The sequence below is a fragment of the Acomys russatus genome, chromosome 24, assembly GCF_903995435.1.
Source record: "Acomys russatus chromosome 24, mAcoRus1.1, whole genome shotgun sequence".
NCBI classification, from domain to species: Eukaryota; Metazoa; Chordata; class Mammalia; order Rodentia; family Muridae; genus Acomys; species Acomys russatus.
Window position 1 is genome coordinate 33156880 of NC_067160.1, and position 14094 is coordinate 33170973.

A 14094-nucleotide genomic window follows, 5' to 3' on the forward strand; every position below is an offset into this window, starting at 1 on the left:
ACTTAGGTGTTGTCATTTCTGCTCCTGTCCTCCCTAATCTCTAGACCAGCAGTTTTCTTTCTTTCTTTCTTTCTTTTTTTTTTTTTTTTTTTTTTTTTTGAGACAGGGTCTCTCTGTGTAGCCTTGGCTGTCCTGGACTCGTTTTATAGACCAGGCTGGCCTTGAACTTGCATAAATCCGCCTGCCTCTGCTTCCTGAGCGCTGAGATTAAAGGCGTGTGCCACCACGCCCGGTTTAGACCAGCAGTTTTCAATATGTGGCTTGCAATCCCATTGGGGGTCACATATCAGATACCCTGTATATCAGATATTTACATTACAATTTATAACAGTTGCAAAAATTACAGTTATGAAATAGAAACAAGATACTTTTATGGTTAGAGGTCACCACAACATGAAAAACTGTATTAAGCTGGGCATGGTTGTGCACACCTTTAATCCCAGCACTTGGGAGGCAGAGGCAGGGGGATCACTGTGAGTTCAAGGCCAGCCTGGTCTACAAAGTCTAGGACAGCCAAGGGAACACAGAGAAACCTTGTCTCCAAAAACCACACACACACACACACACACACACACACACACACACACACACACACACTTAGGAAGATTGAATTGAGAACCACTGTTCTAGACTTTCTTTTTACCCAGCAGCAGGAATGTAAGCCCCTCTAGGCATGAGTGGTCAGGTTCTGTCCCCAGACTACTCAAAGGGCCATAGTGGCCATTTCCAGCTCCTCCACCAAATGCAGGCAGCCAAGCTCTACCTGCGGGGGAGGGGAGGGCAGGCAAGATCAGGCTACAAAATCCTACCAATCCCTGAGTTTGCCCCCAAATCAGGACATAAAATCCCACTAATCCCAGACCATCCTGGAAAACTCTGTCCTGCCTCCTGCTCAGTTTTTTTTTTGTTGTTGCTGTTTCTTCACCTGAGCTGAGGCAGCCACCCTCTTGTGTCTTTCCCATTAAATCTCTTGTGTAAGGTTTGTTGTGTGATGTGACTTTGTGGTATTCCTTGGCTCCCAACTGCCAGGATGCCTCTCCCTTCAGAGCTGTAACACCTCCATAGGAGAAACCTTTCTCTTCAGAGCTGCAACACTTGCATGGTGGGGGGGGGGGGAAGGAACTTTTCTCTCACAGCTGTAACATTTACAAGTAAGGCAAGTAAACCCAACTAGAGAGGTCTTCAGGAAATTGTGGACAAATGGCCAACGTTTAGCATTAAGACGAGCTGACAAGTACATGGCTTTTAGTAACATTTAAGTATATTTTCTTGGACTATTGATAAAAAAAGATGAGAATGCACAATAACAATGTCAGAAGGTTTAAAATTCAGTGTCCAGCCAATACCTAACAATTCCTCTGCAGCGTCAGGCTTTAATGGTATAGAATTTATGCAAATACATTGAAGAACTCAAGCTTGGCAAAGTATACCCAAGTAGGGCATTAAATCCGACATACAGAATGCCAATAATGCAGAGCATGAAAGTCCAAGACCACCTTGGCATTAGTAATGAGTAAATGGCATTAAAATTGCTTCTGCTCTTCCCACTCATCACACGGAGGCAAACGAATCCTATGCTGAGGAAGTCTTGAGGAAATTATGGGCAAATAGCAAGCTTGCCTGGCATGCTCAAAGCCTTGTCTTTAGTATCCAGCATGGGGTTTCAAGTGCGTTCCTGTACTTCCAGCACTTGGAAAGTGGAGCAGAAAGATTAAGAATTGAAGGTTATCCTTGCCTACAAAGTAAGCTTGAGGCCAACCTGGGCTACAGGAGACCCTGCCTCAACAAAACTAACACGAAAACCAAAACACCTCATTTGGAGACTAAGGACGCTAGACAACACTTACTACAAATAATCACACCATTTTACCCAGAAACCAAACACAGATACGAATATAATCTCCAAATCCTGTCTCTGTATATAGACCTTAACCATTTTCTGAGAGCTATACGAGAATTTGAAGAGGTCGGGCGTGGTGACACACACCTTTAATCCCAGCACTCGGGAGGCAGAGGCAGGCAGATCTCTGTGAGTTCAAGGCCAACCTGGTCTACAATGTGAGTCCAAGACAGCCAAGGTCCAGGACAGCCAAGGCTACACAGAGAAACCCTGTCTCGAAAAACCAAAAAAGAATTCAAAGAGTTAAATTCCCATAGCTCCACACCTCAGCTGGCAGGGCAGCAGAGTGAGTAGCTCCCCTGAGCGGCCTTCCCTGGCCTGCTATTCTCCCTTTGGCATGACTAAGTAGTCTATACTGAGAACTGTTTATTTGTTTGTTTGTTGAGACAAGTCTCATTCATCCCAGGATAGTCTTAGGTTAAAGGTGCCTAGTTTATGCAGTGCTGGAGTTTGAACCCGGGACCTCTTGTATGCTGGGCAAGCACTTCACCAGCTGGGCTGCTGGCAGTTTTCACCCCACATTGCTTCTTGCATTTTATTTTTCACACATTTCTTATTTATTTATTTATTTATTTATTTATATACAGTGTCTTGCCTGCATGTACACCAGGAGAGGGCACCAGTTCTCATTGTAGATGGTTGTGAGCCACCATGTGGTTGCTGGGAATTGAACTCTTGACCTTTGGAAGAACAAGCAGTGCCCTTAACCTCTGAGCTATCTCTCCAGCCCCACACATTTCTTTAGTTGTGTTAATAGATGCCTGTTCTACCTTGGAAGCAGCCTCGGCAGCAGATGAGCCCATGTCTCATTCACAAGCTTCACCTCCTATTTTTACTTCTCTACCAGATTCTAAATAAACTTCTTGTTTTGTTCACTTCTGAAGTTGACATTGTTAGGTCTCAAACCCAGGTCAAGTGGCTGAGGTATCCATTAACATACCAAAACCAACCTGCGTCCCTCAGTCCCTACCTGTTACAAGGTCCTCCTGGCTGGCACACCCTGCCCCCTACCCTAAACTTCTCCAACCCAGAAGCTGGGCTGCCCTTCCCTATATAATCCAACCATTTTGATTTTGACGCTTTCATCTACCCTTTACCCTTCTGTCCTCTCGGCCTACCCCCACGACCCACGGCGCAGGATCACGTCCACTCTAGACTCTCCCAGATGTCCCTGCCTCCAGCTATGCACTCCTTCTATCTATGATAAACTTTCTCTCCCACCATACCTAGGAGCAGTCATGTTCTTTCCTTTTAAAAATTTTTTTTTTGTTTTTCATTCACTATCTGGAATTTACTTCGTTGCCCATTCATTGCTATTATTTGCACACAAACTCTATAATAGTGAGGGTGCACACCGGCTGCAACCACTGTAGTAATAAGCATGGTTGGCAATGACTGTGTTGCCGATGCTGACACACTTGGATAGGCATGATATGGCCCCTGAGTGCCGGGGCCCATGGCTCATCTGTTGCTGTTCCCATGCTTACAGCTACAGGTAGAGCTCACTGTCATGTACACTTTCTTTGGATTTACTCCTTCTTGGTAAGTACTCTTTCCCCAGCATTATTTTCCCTTGAGACCTAGAATGCCATATCTTAGCTTTCCTGCAGTAATTAGACATCGGATTGAAGGTCCAACCAACTAGGAGAGTATCATTTTTTTTTCATAAATCCTTCTTAGAAGAGAGAGAAATAAAAGATGTGGTCATCTTGTACAAATACTTCTGAAGAGCAGCAAAAGCAATTCCGAAATATACTTATTGTCCAAAAACCGCGTGGCTCATGGAAGCAAGTATATAACGCTACAGCAGCTGAGTATGCACTTGTATATGAACCTACAACAGCTGAACATCCATCTTTAGGGCTGGGGGTGCAGCTCAGTTCGTAGCTTGCCTATCATGCAAGATTGATCCTGAGTTCCATTCCCAGCCGCGGTGATGACCACCGGCAATCTGTGCTCAAGCGATACAGAGCCTACAAGCTGTACTGTGTACTGTACCCACCCTGTCTGGGCTAGCTGAGCACATGCGCACGGTCTGCCTTCTAGCTATCTTTAGTTAATAGCTTTTTCAGGCTCTGACAGGGATTGAGGCTGTAGCTGGGGTTCATCGCGCCCTTGGATTTGAAGGTGAGCTGACTCTGAATTGTCATTCTTCATTGTGGTCTCTACTTACTCCATTGAAAGGAACTTTCTCCTAATTGCTGAGGATGTATCAGGAAGTTCTGTAACTTCCTAGAGACACAAATGTCTGCTCCTTTAGCAAGGTTGTTTCCAGACTCTGCTCTAGCTAGTCTCACCTTGCTGGTCTCTCTCCAGTCCAGAGTTCAGTTCCAGCCAGACGTGGTGGCGCACACCTTTATTCCCAACACTCGGGAGGCAGAGGCAGGTGGAAATTTGTGAGTTCGAGGCCAGCCTAGTCTACAAAGCAAGTCCAAGACAGCCAAGATAACACAGAGAAACCCTGTCTCAAAAAACTAAAACAAACAAACAAAAAGAAAACCAACCCAAAAAACAGAGTTCAGGTCCTCTGTTCCAGTCTTTCTGGAGGCCTCTGAGCTGTCTCTCTTGCTCCTCTCACTGTATGTCCTCCTGCTGCATCTTACTCAACTCTTTTTTTTTAAGTTTTATTTATTTATTACTTATACAATATCCTGCCTACATGCATGCCAGCAGGCCAGAAGAGGAAACCAGATCACATTATAGATGGGTGTGAGCCACCATGTGGTTGCTGGGAATTGAACTCACGACCTTTGGAAGAACAACCAGTGCTCTTAACCACTGAGCCATCTCTCCAGCCCTTACTCAACTCTTTAAGCTCACATAAGCACTGCCCTCTCAAGATGTGCTCTTCTGAGCCAGGCAGTGGTGGCGCATGCCTTTAATCCCAGCACTCAGGAGGCAGAGGCAGGTGGATTGCTGTGAGTTGGAGGCCAACCTGGTCTACAGAGCGAGTACAGGACACCCAAGGCTACACAGAGAAACCCTGTCTTGAAAAACAAAAACGAAAACAACAACAACAACAAGGATGTGCTCTTCTGAAAGAAAAAAAAAAAACAAAAACAAAAAAAAAAAAAAAGAAAAGAAAAGAAGGGGATCAAGAGTATCTTTGGGGCTGGAGAGATGACTTAGTAGTGTTGATGGAATTAATTATTCTATTAATATTAACTTGTGCTGGTTATTAATTCAGTGGCCATCATTCTTTCATCCTATATTTTATAAATAAATGGACACAGAGACCTGTCAGATTTATTATAAGCCTTAAAACACTAGAGTTGGGCAGACATGGACCCTCTAAGCTATCTTGTTTGCTTCCCAGCCAAAATCCCCATAAATACTAGCACATGTTTTCTGTTTGGGCTGGTTCTGCTCCATCAGGCCAGTCCTCAGTGTAGGCTCATTTTCTTAACAAATATATTTTATTACGAACTTATTAACCGAGAGTACCTCACTTATAACCCGGCTAGCCTAAACAATAGGAAAAGAAGATTAAAGAATACAATAATGAAACAGTAAGGATACCAGTTCTGAGGACCGATTCTCCTGGCATAATCAGCAGCATTTCTTCTGCTGGAACCTGGAGCAACCAGAACCCGGAACCTCAGCCGGAGCCCAGAGCCCAGAAACCTTCTCTCGGGGTTCTCTCTAGGAGCATCTCAAAGTGGAGCGATGAACAGCCAAAACTATTCCAAGTCTCCGAAGGCCCCACCTCTTGTTTTTGGCTCACATTTATATCTCCTCTCAGAATTTGTTCAAGGATGTTTTTCAGCTGGTTAACAACCAATCTCCCCCACACAGTGGTTCAGCTTCTAAGGGAATAAACATCACCTGCTCTCTCACAAGTCTTTTTCTCACCCCCTACCTTGTGATCTAAACAAAAAACATGTTTCTCTCTCCTTCACCTCAGTGCAAAGGGCTCTTAGCCACGTGCTAACTCACGGTGACCTGCTCTCCTTCCTGGTTCTATCTCCTTGTGGTTCTTCCCCAACTCTCAAAGCCTGGGAACCTTAGCTCTGCCTCCCTCTCTTCTGCCCAGCCCAGGCTGTAGGCAACTTTATTAGCCAATCAGGGATAATTTTTTTTTTTTTTTTTTTTTTTAAGATTTATTTATTTATTATGTATACAATGCACATCAGATCACATTATAGATGGTTGTGAGCCACCATGTGGTTGCTGGGAATTGAACTCATGACCTCTGGAAGAGCAGTCAGTGCTCTTAACCACTGAGCCATCTCTCCAGGCCCCAATCAGGGATAATTTGGGAGGCAAGGTTTATACTAACTCATTTTGGATATATGAGACTATGCACCGGGCGTGGTGGCACATGCCTTTAATCCCAGCACTTGGGAGGCAGAGGTTGGTGGATCAATGTGAGTTCAAGGCTAGCCTGGTTTACAGAGTCCAGGACAAAGATACACAGAGAAACTCTGTCTTGAAAAACAAAACAAAACAAAACAACAACAACAAAAACCAAACAAACCAAAAACCAAACCAAAACAACAACAACAACAAAAAAAAAAAGAGAGAGAGAGGAGAGAGAGAGAGAGAGAGAGAGAGAGAGAGAGAGAGAGAGAGAGAGAGAGAATTTGCTCATAGGACAGTAAGGATCTAGGGGGGCAAGCAATTAACATTTGAATACATAGTAGCTCCAAATCAACCCCACTCGCTGCCCTTGCAGAGGATCTGGGTTCAATTCCCAGTGCTCACATAGTGGCTCACAACCATTCATAGCTCCATTTTCAGGACTAGGCATCACGTGGTATGCAGATACACATGGAGGTAAACTATTCACACACATAAGATAGATAAATCTAAAAAAAAAATTTTTTTTTAAAGGAAAGAATTTCTTCAACTGAGGTGAATGATAGTCCTTCAAACTAACTTTATTGTCATAATGCTATTCAACTCATCAGATGCTGGTGTGAAATTTGCCAGAATTTGCATCTTGATTTTTTTTTTTCCACTTAGTTCCGTAAAGCACACAACTCATACAGCAAACAACCCAGCAATCAGATGTCTGACTTCTCAGTGTAGGACACATGGGTCATTTGTTCAGGGGGTAATAAGGTGTGCCAACAAATCTGTTTTTCAAAACTCATAAAACGGTTTAATATGCCAGCGGCACCAAACCTCCAAGCTTGCCAATTTGCTTGCCATCGTGGAAGATACTGGCTGGCTTCAGATTCCCGTGTGGCATGGTATGATCAACACCTTTTGTCTGTGAGGTTCTTTCAGCCCCAGTGTCAACAGAATGATGTACAGGGTTGTGTTAATTGAATCATGTGATGGTTTGAATAGGAATAGCCCCAATAGGCTCATATATTTGAATGCTTGGTCCACAGCTAGTGGGACTCTTTGAGAAGAATGAGGAGGTGTGGCCTGTTATTGGGAGCAGGCTTTGAGTTTTCAAAAGTAAATAACTCCATCCTTCCTTCTCCTTCTCCTTCTCTCCTTCTTCTTTCTCTTCTTCTTCTTCTTCTTCTTTTCTTCTTCTTTCTTCTTCTTCCTCTTCTTCTTCTCCTTCTTCTCCTTCTTCTTCTTCTTCTTCTTCTTCTTCTTCTTCTTCTTCTTCTTCTTCTTCTTCTTCTTCTTCTTCTTCTTCTTCTTCCCCCCCCTCCTCTCTCTGTCTGTCTCTCTCTTCCTCCAACTTGTGGATCAGGAAGTAAGCTATTAGCTTCTGCCCCAGTGCCATGCCTGTCTACCTGTTGCCATGATCCCCCGCCATGATAACAATGAGCCAACTCTCCAAAATCATAAGCAGGCCTCCATGTAAATTTGTTCATAAATTTCCTTTATAAGCGGCCTTGTTCATGGTGCCTCTTTGCAGCAATAGAAAAGTAATTAAGATAGGTCAGTAATTCATACTAATGGACAGCTTGTGGATATTACGATTCATGAAGCAAATTCCCATTTGAGGAACAAGCCTCTGTCTCTAAGGTTCCATCTTGGAACAAGGGTCAAGTACTTTCCAGACTGCTCTCTTGGCATCTGTCTTCCTTGGAATCTTTGGTAGCAGCCATAGGAACCCCTGGTGACACTGGAACTTCTCACAGTGTTCCACTCAAGACAGCACAGCAGGCCGCCTGTCATAAGCATGTTAGGCCAGAAACGCGGAAGAGCACATCTGTGTCTGCCCACAATTTATTGGGTAACAATACATTTATCAGGGTCAGTGATTTCAGTGGCAGCAATTTGCCATATAATACTGCCGTCCTTGGTGACCTGGTCCCAAGGTGAATGTAGGTTCTTTCATTCTCTTTTTGGGTTGGTTTTGTTTTTGCTGCTGTTGTTTGCTTCAGGGTTTCTCTGTGTAGCCCTGGCTATCCTGAAACTTGCTCTGTAGACCAGGCTGGCCTTGAACTCAGTGATCCACCTGCCTCTGCTTCCTGAGTAATGGGATTAGAGACATGCACCACCACTGCTTGCTTCTTTTATTCCAATTTTAACTACTGATATTAACTCTCTTATCACACAGAGCACAGCACTCAATAAATATCTCTATATATGTATGTGTTTATGTGCCTTACAAAATGAGTACATGTTAAGGAAGCTACAGGAGAGTGCAACAGGTTTCAGAAGTTGCCTGGGAGTCTGGATTCACAAGATAAGAAACCACAGCAGTGTGGGAGGGAGCTGCTACTGGGGGTCCCCAAATACTAGGATTATGGGCACTACTTCCCTGGGCTTGCTTATAGCTGCTCATCTGCTCATTGCTACTCTGCTTGTGTTAGTACGACCCCACGCTGACTGCACAATGGTTCATATTGAATATCTTCCTATTCAAGTACCATGCTGGCTTTGTCTTCTGAGTGGACCAGACTGATAGATAGAAAACATCGTGTATGTACCAGACTTCAATGTTTGGAATATAGATTGTGATTGCTTATAATAACCCAAACTTTCATTGTCATACCGTGCTGATTTTTAAGGTGATTACACTTCATTTTGGGCATGAAAACAATAGTGATTCTTTGCTTATTTAATTGACCCCCTGTATATCGATCTCTTATGGAAGCAGTGTGTAGATGCAGTTATGCAAGGAAATCATTGGTTTTATGAAACTTTCACTGTAGCGAGGGAGAAAAAGGAAGGCAAATGTATTAAATGATAAATAGGGATCAATTCTAAGGTTAAAGAAAATAGGAAAGGGGATATATGCTTTTTCAGGGAGGGAGTTGACGTTAAAAACCTAGAAAGATTTTTATGGGACTTGTGACAGGACATGAGTGAAGACTGAAGTGATCCTGGGATCGGTCTTTTTAACTGAATTTCAGCAGAGCCAGTTAGTGGCCAGCACACCCTTTGGGAAACTTTTGTGCCCAATTGGTTGATTGCGTGTTACTTGGCTAATCACAGAAGCAGCCGTGAGTCACAGTTCCTTTCTTCTACTCTCTCCCAGCTTGCTTGACTTATTTTGTGTAGGCTTTTGATTAACTTCGCTTTCTCAGTCCCAGGCTACCATAACTAGTTTATCGTTTACGCCTTTAGCGTTAACTATTCTCCCTCATGCTCCCTCTCCCACCCTGCCCTTCCATTTCCCACTGCATTTACCCTCCTTCTCCCATTATTCTCCTCCCCCCTTTTGATACAACTGGCATCCCATACCCCTTAGTACTGCCAACATTCTACACCCCTTCTCTTGGATTTCACACCCCCCTACTGTCCATGGCCCTTATTAATATACAGCTGGCTGGCATTCCATACTTTTATATTACCAACATACTATACCTCTTCCCTTGAAGGTTCCCCACCCCAGCACACAGCCCCTTCCTGCTGTATTGCCTTCTATGAGTATTTTAATTTAAATGCACATATTCAAAGATATATGTCTACATATAAGAGAGAACATGTAGAATTTGTCCTTCTGGGAATGGTTACTTCACTTAAAGTGATTATTTCCAAATCCATCCATTTACTTGTGAATTTAATAGTTTTTTATTTTCCCCACAAGTTCTGATCATTTATTTATTACTCTGAAAGAACTATTATTATTTTTCTTCTTACTGGACTTAGAAATAGAAGCTCTCAGCAAGGACAGCCTCTGTCTCTTGACAATCTATTCCTGGTGTTTTTCCTTGGCTCCCTTCATTCTCTTGGCTACAAGTTCAGCAAATTCTGCACCCTCGCCCTGGCTTTTCTTAATTCTTTGTTTTTCTTTCTTTCTTTTTTCTTTTCCTTTCCTTTCTTCCTCTTTCTTTCTTTCTTTCTTTCTTTCTTTCTTTCTTTCTTTCTTTTTGAGACAGGGTTTCTCTATGTAGCCTTGACTGTCCTGGGCTCACTTTGTAGACCAGGCTTGCCTCGAACTCATAGGCATCCACCTGCCTCTACCTCCCGAGTGCTGAGAGTTCTTTGTTTCTTCAGAGCAATATTTGGGCGTTTGTGCTGCAGGACACATTGGGTAGCAAGATACTGAATTTGGAAAGGGGTGGGGGTAGGCTTTTGGTCCTAAGCTTCTTACCTTCTTTGTTTAAGGGTTTCCCCAATAACATGCTCTTGGACATCATCTTTAGAGAGATGGAGAAGCTTTTTAATTCTGCTAGCTCCTTGTGATTCCTCTTGGTCTATACCAAGAATGTCTTTTACTCAACAGCAGGCTCACTCTACCGTGGGTCAAGACATCTTGCTTTGGGAAAGACTTTGCTTGTTGTCCCCACCACTGATTCAGACCATATAACCCTTTTATTCCTTACCAAGAGCAACAGTAGCTTCTTTGATGCCCATGCACTCAGATGGCAGATGGGAAGAAGGTGTCCAACTTCACCTTGACACAACCAGTTGCCTAGAAGGTGTCACAAAAAATGCTTTTCTTTATAGCTGAATCTAATCCCCCCATGCCCTCTCTCACCCCCTCCCTCCCCATCTCTCTTTCTCTCTGTCTCTAAGATGGGGGTTTCACAATGTACCCCTGCTATTATATTATATATATTATATTAACTAGGCTGGCCTCAAACTCACAAAGATTCTTTGCCTCTCTGCCCATAGAGTACTGGAATGCACAACCACATCCAGCTTTAAAACTGTAGATTTATTTTGTTTAGTGTTTTGCTCACATGTACATCTGTGTAACAGGTACATCTTGGAACTGGGGTGATGGACAGTTGTGAACTGCCATGTGGGTGCTAGGAATTGAACCTGGGTCCTCTTAACTACTGACCAATCTCCACAGCCCTCTTTAAATTTTTTTTAAAGTTTTATTTTATTTTATATGTATCAGTATTTTGTTCCCATGTATGTTTGTATATCATGTGCATGCTGTAACTAGAGTTATGGTCTCTTTCCTTCTTAAAAAAGATGTATTTATTTCATTTATTGCATGAGTGCTTTATCTGCTGAAGAGGACATCTGATCACATTATAGATGGTTGTGAGCCATATTGTGGGTGCTGGGAATTGAACTCAGGACCTCTGGAAGAACAGATGGTGCTCTTAACCACTTAGCCATCTCTCCAGCCCTCATTTCTTTCCTTTTCAAGATTTTTGCTTTTGACAGCCGGGCGTGGTGGTGCACGCCTTTAATCCCAGCACTCGGGAGGCAGAGGCAGGTGGATCGCTGTGAGTTCGAGGCCAGCCTGGTTTACAAAGTGAGTCCAGGATGGCCAAGGCTACACAGAGAAACCCTGTCTCGAAAAACCAAAAAAAAAAAAAAAAAAAGATTTTTGCTTTTAAAATTTATTGTTCTTTTGCTGTTGTTTGTACTTTGGCCCAGTTGGTTGGTTGGACTTTTTGAGACCGGGTTTCTCTGTGTAGCCCTGGCTATTCTGGACATTGCTCTGTAGACCAGACTAGCCTCAAACTCAGAAATCTTCCTGCCCCACCTGCCTCTACCTCCCAAGTGTTTGGGATTAAACATGTGCAACACCATGCCCAGCTTCTGTTTCATTTATGTGTTCTTTGTTTGTCTTTAATCCCTGCAGGTGTTTGTGCACCCTGTGTGTGCCTGGTGCCCTCAGAGGCCAGAGGAGGACATCACATCTTCTGGAACTAGAGTTCCAGATGATTGTGAGCTGCCGTGTGGGTGCTGGGAACTGAACCCGGGTCCTTTGGAAGACCAGCCAGTGCTCTTATCCATTGAACCACAATCCAGCTCCTAATCTCTTTAAAAAACATTTATTATTTTAAATTATGTATGTGTCTATATGTAGATATATGCACATAAAAGACACTGAATAAATCACACACACACCACACACAGCACACTCAGTAAGTCATACACACACATGCACTACACTCAATAAATCACACACACACATCACACTCAATAATTCACATATACAAAACATACTCAATAAAACACACACACACACACACACACCACTCAGTAAACCTCTCTTGCTCACACACATATCACACTCAATAAATCACACACATACACAAAACATATTCAATCTCTCTGTCTCTGTCTCTCTCTTTCACACACACACAAAGCACATTCAATAAATAAACTCTTTAAAAAGTGGCAAGCTGGGAAGGGGTTTAAAGTTTACCTCCTGTATTGTCCTTGGCTGGTGCCTTAGTTTGAGCGGGACCCCTGGGCCCAAATCTGCCTATCATATTGTTCTACTTGTAGATTTCTAGGACCCTCTGTATCCTTTTATTTTGCTATTCTCCCATGCGTCTCTCATTTAGAGTCCCAATAGGATGCCTTCCCCTCTGTCCCAGTTTCCTGGTAAGTGAAGGCTTTCGTGGGACATGCCCCTTGGGCTAGTATGCAGATATAAGTGAGTATATACCATTTGATTCTTTCTGCTTCTGGGTTAACTCACTCATTATGATCATTTATAGCTCAATCCATTTATCCACAAATTTCGGGAATTCCTTGTTTTTAATAGCTGAGTAGTATTCCATAGTGTATATGTACCACAGTTTCTTTATCCACTCTTCTACTGAGGGACACTTAGGCTGTTTCCATGTTCTGGCTATTATGAATAAGGCTGCTATGAACATGGTTGAGCAAATTTTCTTGTTGTGTGCTGGAGCATCTTCTGGGTATATTCCAAGGAGTGGAATAGCTGGGTCTTGAGGAAGCCCTATTCCCATTTTTCTGAGATAGCACCAGAGAGATTTCCAAAGTGGCTGTACTAGCCACTGTACTAGCCAGATCTAGCCAATGGTCAGAATATTCTCCACAGTTGAGTGGAGAGTGTGATACGACTTTCTCACGTACTCTGGTGCCTCACATTTGACCATGTCCCCTGGAGGGGGAGACCTGGTGGCACTCAGAGGAAGGACAGCAAGTAGCCAAGAAGAGACTTGATACCCTATGAGAATATATAGGGGGACGTAATCCCCCTCAGGAACAGTCATAGGGGAGGGGAATAATGGGAAAATGGGGGGGGGGAGGAATGGGAGGATACAAGGGATGGGATAAACATTGAGATGTAACAAGAATAAATTAATAAAAAAAAAAAAAAGAAAAAAAAAAAAAAGAAAATACTTCTGAAATATTTTCCCATTTAAAAAAAAAAAAAAAAAGTGGCAAGCTGGGCATTGTGGCACACACCTTTAATCCCAGCACACAGGAGGCAGAAGCTGATGGATCTCTGTGAGATCTAGAGAGTGATTCCAGGACAGCCAGGGCTACACACACACACACACACACACACACACACACACACACACACACACACACACAAAACCTGTTTCAGAGAAAAAAAAAAAAGAAAAAAAATAGGAGTGGCAGTGGTGGCACACACCCAGCACTTGGGAAGTAGAAGCAAGGAAGCAAGTAGATCTCTGTGTCTCTGTGAGATCTCTGGTCTCAGATTGAGTTCTAGGACAGCCAGGACATGGTGACACATGCCTTTAATCCCAGTATTCAGGGAGGCAGAGGGGCAGAGGCAGGTGGATCTCTGTGAATTGTAGGTGATCTTAAAAAAAAAAAAAAAAAAAAAGATTCTATTTTAATCAGCCTCTGATTCATGTTTCTTCATCTAGGCTCATGTCCCACTAAAATTAAAGAACTGCAAAATATTTATGTTCAAGGGTATTTATTACAGCAATATTTATGAAAACAACTTAAAATCCAAGTGTAGATTAGGCTTAAATAAAGATTGAACAATCATACCAAGGGATAGTTACAGCTACTCAAAGTCCTGTTCTGTAGAAAACTCATTGATCTTGGGAAAAGCTTGAGCTATAAATGTTAAGGTTAAAAATATCATCTTAAAAAACTGTACATAATGCATACTGCCAAAATTC